Below are 7,228 nucleotides of genomic sequence, written 5' to 3' on the forward strand. Positions count from 1 at the left end.
AAAAAAGGAAGAAAGAAAGAAAGAAAGAAAGAAAGAAAGAAAGAAAGAAAGAAAGAAAGAAAGAAAGAAAGAAAGAAAGAAAGAAAGGCAGGCAAAACAAAAACTCTAGCTTCAGGGGATCTAATGCACTGTGGTCTCCAAGGGCACCTGCACAAATATAGTGCACAAAAATTCACAAAGGCACATGGCACACACGTACAAAAGAATAATTATTTTAGTGTATAAAAGCAAATTGCTCAAATATATGTATACAAAAACATCATTATCTTTATGCTAAAAAATAATTTTACACCCAAGAGTATTTGAATAACACAAATCAGGCTCATTTGTTTGACTGATTTAGAAAAGAGAGAGAACATGAAGCGGAAGTGGAAAGAGTGGCTCTGGGAGGGGTTGGGGAGTTGGATGACTATGATCAAAATACATTGTAGGACATTTTCAAGGAATTAATAAAAAAATTTTAATTGGGGGCCAGGGAGATGTTTCAGCAGGTAAAAGTGTTTGCTGAGAAACACGATCTCTGGTACCCACATGAATGGAAAGAGAAAACTGAATCCCAAAAATTATCCTCTGACTTGCACACATATTATGGAAGGTACACTCCCACACACATGCATACACAATACATTTTTGAATTGAGGTATAAAATCTGAACATATCAGGAATCTTCAGGTGTTTAGCTCTCTGAAGTTTCACTAGATCTACAATAAAGTTCCAAGAGTTGAACTCAGTTCTAAATGTGCCTCAGATTGATTAACTACCCTTGGCAACACCACTCAACTGTCCTGACCCCCAGTGTTTTCACCTATGAAAATCAAGAGTATCTATTTCATACAGATATTTTAGAATTAAGTGATATTACATAGGAGAAAACATTTTGGAAATGATTTGCTAGAGCTGTAATAGCAAAATACCACCCACAAGGAGCCTTGAAACAACAGACATTTATTTATTTTTCCCCCCAGTCCAGAGGACAGAAGTCCGAGACACGGGTATTGACAGGACCTTCTGCCCCTGAAGGCTCATGGGATGATGTGTTCCTGGCCTTGGCCTGTGACCTTTGTTCTGCTTTGTCTTGTAGATCTTTGCCTCCATCTTCACATCTTCCTGTGTGTTTGTGTCCAAATTCCCCTCTTTTGTAACGACACTGGGACACTGGTCTTAAAGGATTAGGGGCCCACCGCCCTCCAGTCTGACCTCATCCTACTGACTTTATCTGCAAAGAGCTGATTTCCAAATAAAGTCCCATTCCCAGGTACTAGGAGCCAGGACTTCAGCATATGAAATACAACCCGTGATAAGCTCTCTCTGAGTGTTATACTAGAAAATCTGGGCCTCTCACTGCTATTGTTCCTATTTTCAGGTAACCTCCTTGCCCATGCCCCCCTTACCTTGTCACTGTTCACTCCCAGCTTCCTGCCTCTCGGTCCCAGTCTTTTTGCTTCTGACATTTTCTTTCCCAAAATGTACCCCAACAGTTCTGTCAGATTCCCTCAAGTTTCTCCACCTAGCCCCAATTTCCGTCTCCCACAGCTTCAGTGTTCTCAGCCTGGCAGCCTCCTTGCTAGTTTGCCTCAGTGGGACAGGAAGTATATTGCTGTCCCTGGGAAGGCCTGCGCACAGACATGTGTAGTCCTGTTGTCACTTTCTGGCTGTAAGTCTGTGTGTCAGCTTTGTCCCCATTCTTTTTTTCAGTTTGGTATTTCGAGACAGGGTTTCTCTGCGTAACCCTGGCTGTCCTGGAACTCCCTCTGTAGAGCAGGCTGGCCTCGAACTCACAAAGATCCACCTGCCACTGCCTCCCAAGTGCTGGGATTAAAGGTGTGCACCACCATGTGGTGTTGTTCCCTGTTCTTTAGTAAAACACAGTAAACCCAGAACACTGGACAGGACCAGCCTTGTCACGGTATCCTGCCCCCATAGTTCCTAGGGACTGCAGCTCTTAGTGTATGTTTGTGGCTCCGTCTGGTAGAATTCTGTGCAGCTGCCAAGGTGACCTATCCCTCACAGAAACATGCTTTCCCTCTTCCCTGACAACCATTCACTATGGTTTTCTGCAGCTAACTGGTCACGGAATCTGTGGCAGAGGTGTCCCAGGGACCCCCAATGTGATAACACGGCAGCTTTTCCTCCTCCTACGGTACCTGGGGGTTAGCCAGCTGAAGTAGGAAGGGGAGGCCTGTGGCCAGCAAAGCCTTGACAAGCACACACTTGCCTCTCTTTAAAACAGTCCCAGACACCTGAAGTGCCCTGGGGCCCTGAAGAGGTACCCGGCACCAGCCGAAGGGGGTGGAAGGTGAAAACATTGGGGAGGAGAAAGCTGGGGCGAGATGACTGAAGCGTGTCTGATAGATAGTATTGGCTATTTGGGGGGAAAGAAAATGGCAGACACAAAAGCTGAAATTGTACTGCTGCGACCAGGAAGGTGAGGGACAGTGGGAAAGGAGCCTGAAGGGAGCCTGTACCAGACGAACCAAAGAAGTTGGAGCCAAGTTGGAGCCACTGGGTTATCAGGCAGTGCCTTCAGGCTCTGGGGGCACACCAGAGAACAGGAGACAGGGATTTGAAGGCAACTATCAGGGCCTGGGGGGAAGGTGATAGGACACAGGGCTGGATGGGACGGGCAGGACAGAACTTGCAGGGTAGGAATCCTTGCCTGGAGGCAGAATGAGGCCACAAGAGTGGATAAGGCAACATGGTACCTATTGACTGCCTGGGCAGAGTTGGTCACCTAAGGCAAATGACAGCAGATAATGAAGCCAGCTGCCCTGGGACTGGGACTGTGCTGGGAGTGTCACTTATGGGCAGAGGTCTTCTCGGGGTAGATCCCAATTTTGGGCCTCTCCAAACCCTGGCAGCCTAGTTCAGGACTAATCCTAGGACACAGTGTGTAACTCTTTTTTTCCAGGAATGGTGGTGGGATGCAAAGCAACAGCTTGTGGTCTCAGATCCCAAGCCCGCCTGAAACCAGCTGCTCACTGCCCTATCCAGCTGCGCACAGTCTAAGTGGACTGGAGGGCAGGAGTCTCGGGCTTCCAACTCTCTTCATTCCTGGCTCCAGCCACCTGGATAGCACCTGGATAGAGCCTTTCCATGATCCAGGCTGGGACAAGGTACTAGAGACAGTGATGGCCTTTTCCCAGGGTTAGTGAGGCTGCAGTTTAAAAAAGAAGTGCACCTTTTCCTGGCAGAAAGACAGACTGCATGAGGATAGACAGCAGTGATAGGGATGGAATAAATGTTTTGAACACATTGTGGATGTGAATTAGAAGGTCCTAAAGAGGAATTACTAAGCTAACTAGTGGCCTCACAAAGCATGAGTCCACCTGGAGCCTCAGAATGTGACCTTATTTAGAATAAGGCAAAGGGACACTAAATATCCCAGTGTATTCTGGAAACTGCAAATAAAGAGCTGGAGCTGGAATGTGAGCAGGGAGGAAGTGGGAGAGGGGAGGCCAGAGGGGCACAACAGCCAGGTCACGTAGGACCTACAAACTGGACTTTGTTCTCAAAGCCACAAGGTACCATTAAGGGGCCCTAAAGGGAGGAGTAGCCTAGTGTCTGTCTTAGGACAATTCCTCTGGCTTTGGGATAGGAATGGGGGCTGGGAAGAAGCTGAAGACAGAACAGTGCAGGCCAGGAGAGGCAGGAGTTGTTGGAGCCAAAGGGATATGTGTCTAGACCTTTAAAGTCAGCAATTGCCATGGAAAAGGACAGCAAGCTAGAGGTGGGAAGGGATGACCGTGAACTCAATTTTGGATGAACATCTTGAAGTATCATGGGGCTTCCAGGTGGCAATAAACAGTTGACAGAGCTATGGACAAGATACACTTATGTCACAGTTGTGACCAAAGAAAGAAGCTGAGATCACCCAGTGAGGACATGGGAAGGCATGGAATACCTAAGAAAAGAGCTGGGGCAATTGGCCAGGAGGAGGCAAAGCAAGTTAGAAACCTGGGCAGCTGGGGGAAGGGAGGGAAAGTTAGGAAGCCTAGAGGGAGCACCACGGCAGCTGAGCATCAACGCAAGTGCAGCTGAAATGCCCTTGCCCACAGAGCTAGGTTGTGGGCATCTCAGCAGATAGGGGGATGTGTGGCCCTGGGCACAGTGGCTGGGGAGTAATTACATCCAGGCCCCAGGACTGCTGGGGACCAGAGTGAGGTGGCATTCAAAGGACTTGCTGAGGGAGGAAAGATGGTATGTGTGCACACTGATAAAGGAAGATAATAGAATGTCCTGACAAAGGAAGAGGTCTGTGCTGCTGGGTTTGAGGGCGTAAGTAAAAAAGCTGATGTAAGACAAGCAAAGGGCCCTGCGCCACTGAGTCTGAACACCAGGTGTCCAGAAGGCAAGCTGTTGCAATGCTCTGTGAAATCTAGCTTGTCCCCCCCACCCCGTCCCTCCTGCCCATTCCTTATCAGAGCCATCTACCTCAGGGATGGAGTGGAACAGGGAGGGAGGGAGAGACGAGGGAAAGAGAGAGGGAGGCAAAAGCTAAAACCAAGTCACCAGGGACAAACCTGGCAACAAAGTGGGGGAGGAGTACCTCCACCGCCCAGCAGCAATCTGACCCCAGGTGATGAGTCACAGACCTGGATTCTTGGGAGATGTTTGCAGGAGAAGGCAGAGCACCCGCAGGAGGGGCTTGGAAACCAGAAGGCGAAGTGGTGCTACCTGATAAGCACAAATTAAGTGGCAGGATGGGTCCTGAGATGCTGGCCAGGGAAGCTTTTGAAAGCCAGTCAAAAAGAATGAACAGAATTCAGGTGAAGTCAAGGATGGTGATTAGTTGGGGGATGGAAACTAGCTGTACAGAGAACAGAAGATGAAGGCCTCAGCAACAGGGCTGGGACAGGGAGACAAGCTTCGCCAGGAGGAAGAGGATATTCTTAAGCACAAGCCTCCCTACTCTGAAGCCAGGCTCTGAATACTACTCTTTAATTTGTTGCCTTCAGAGCCTTTATCAAACAGCCTGGGAGAAGAGGGATTGGTCCCTGGGAGAGAGCACATTAGGCTTGCCTCTGGGACCTGTGAATTTGAGATATCTTCTGAGCGATCTAAAGAAAGCCACTCAGAGTGCAACTGGGCCCAGAGTCTCTGAGGCAGAGGCCTTAGGATGTGTGTCAGTATATGGACATTGGTCAATGGTATGGGCAGAGAAGTGTCCTTGAGAAAGGTATCAGGAACAACAGGCCCTACTCCGTGACAGTGGTGGACAAGGGTGATGCCACAAATATGGAAAACAGGATTTCCCAACACTCCTCCTCTTAAAAATACAATTCAACAACCACTTACCAACAGACAGGACATGTAATGACAACCCAAGCTATGAAGTCACAACATGCAGAGGCCAAACAAGGAGTTTCCAGAAGGTAGCCAGACCCTCACTAGAACCTGAGCCTTTGATTGGCTTCAGTGGGCTCCTTGAGGCTCTGGCCTGGTCTGGGACATGAAAGAGACATTCAGAATGTGTTTACAAATTCCCTGGTATAGTAGCATATACTCATAAGTCCAGCCCTGGAGAGAGGGAGGCAGGAGGACCAGAAATTCTAGGTCCTCCTAAGTTATGTATAGAGTTTGGGGTCCACCTTTCCTCCATGAGATCCTGTCTTAAGAAAAGCAGTGTTGGTGTAAAGATGCTGGCCTGACACCAGCCCCATTAGACCTAGGAATTTTCTACATCAGACTTCAAAGGTGTGCCTTGAAGAGCTGAGTGTGGGTGGTGTAGACCAAGCTCCTGAAGAAGCAAGCATCTCTTGAGATCAATAACCAAGGTCCCTATCCATGGCCTGCAGGCTGCCCAGCACTTAGACCATAGTATCAGGAAGCAAGCCTTGGTACTAAGCCTTCCTCTGACTAGCCCGTGTCACTCTTCTGGCCAACCAATCCCAAACTGGCAGCTCTGACCATTGGGAAGTTTTCCCAGGCTTATAGGCTTAGAGCTTTCTGTCCTTCACCCATCCCTTCCGCCACCGAAGCTGTAGAAAACAACTACCTCCAGGCCACATGAGAGCTGTTGCCAGCTCTCCAACTACATGACCCTAAAGCTGAGTTTTGCAAGTTGAAAGACTGGGTCACCCTCACAGTCACATCCTATATGACTCACAGACATTCTCCCTGGAGTCTCCCACTAGTAGAAAACCAAGTCTCAGGTCTCTCATCCAGGTGGTAACAACCGAGAGCTCATGGCCAACTGAGCAGATCTCAAAATCACCATGTTCTTCCTTCTCTCTGTCAATGCAATGGCGCTGGACACAACTTGGGCAGCTGCTTAAAGGAAGCAGTGCTGCAGACAGTTCACTCTCTGCAGGCAAGACAGTAGGGTCCCCTCAGAAGAAACTTAGAGATGTCATGGCTTTGGTTGGCAGCTCTCCACCCTCAGCATTTCTCAGGCCTCTCTGAGACTTTGCTGTTCCCTGCCTCAGTCCACTGCTCTCTCCATTTTCTCACTACTCAAGGCCTAGCCCAAGGATAAGTAGATCACGTGCTGTGGCATCTGTGTCCTCCTTGAGGGGCTCTCAGAATGCCAATCAGTTACCAATGTGGGAAGTAGGTACTGAGGGGGAATCACTTCTTGCTAAATTTAGATGGGAAAACCCCAAAGAGATGGCAGAAATATCCTGAGCCTTCCTTGTGGCAGGCAGTCATCAACAGGAAAGTGGCAAGGGGTAGCGAAGATGCCAGGATAGCTTCACCTGAGCGTCAGCCTGGGGCTTTGCCTGGTGGGATGACCCCACTCTCTTTTCTGTTCAGCATTTTGTCCATCTAAATTGCAGTCCTTTGTAGCCAGGAGCAAAGGGAGATGACTTCTTCCTTGCCCTGGTAGCTAAATGGGTCCTTGCAAGATGCACTGAGAGCTCAGGCCACTCAGGCCCAAACCTGTGGGGAAGAGTGGCCCTAGTCCCCACATTCAGAGGTCATGTCCCACTCTACAGACTGAGACCCAAATGGTGGAGTCTGTCAATTTGGCTTTGGCTCCTTGATTGAAAATAATAGAACTAACTCCACCACTTTTTTTCTGTACCCCAGGAGCATCTAGAAGCACTAAATAAAAGCCATTGCCACCACTTGCCCTCATGGTCACCATGACTTAAATGAGGCCTTCACACAATCTCCCGAGCTGCTCATTACCCAAAAGGCCCATGGAGGAGGACTTCCTACATATAAGGAGACTCCTCCTGACATTTCTGAACTTAAAAGCTAAGATAGAGGCAGTAATGCTTCAAAA

The sequence above is a fragment of the Alexandromys fortis genome, unplaced genomic scaffold (genome assembly GCF_014885135.2).
Source record: "Alexandromys fortis isolate MF-2015 unplaced genomic scaffold, M_Fortis_MF-2015_v1.1 scaffold_225, whole genome shotgun sequence".
In the NCBI taxonomy this organism is placed as follows: Eukaryota; Metazoa; Chordata; class Mammalia; order Rodentia; family Cricetidae; genus Alexandromys; species Alexandromys fortis.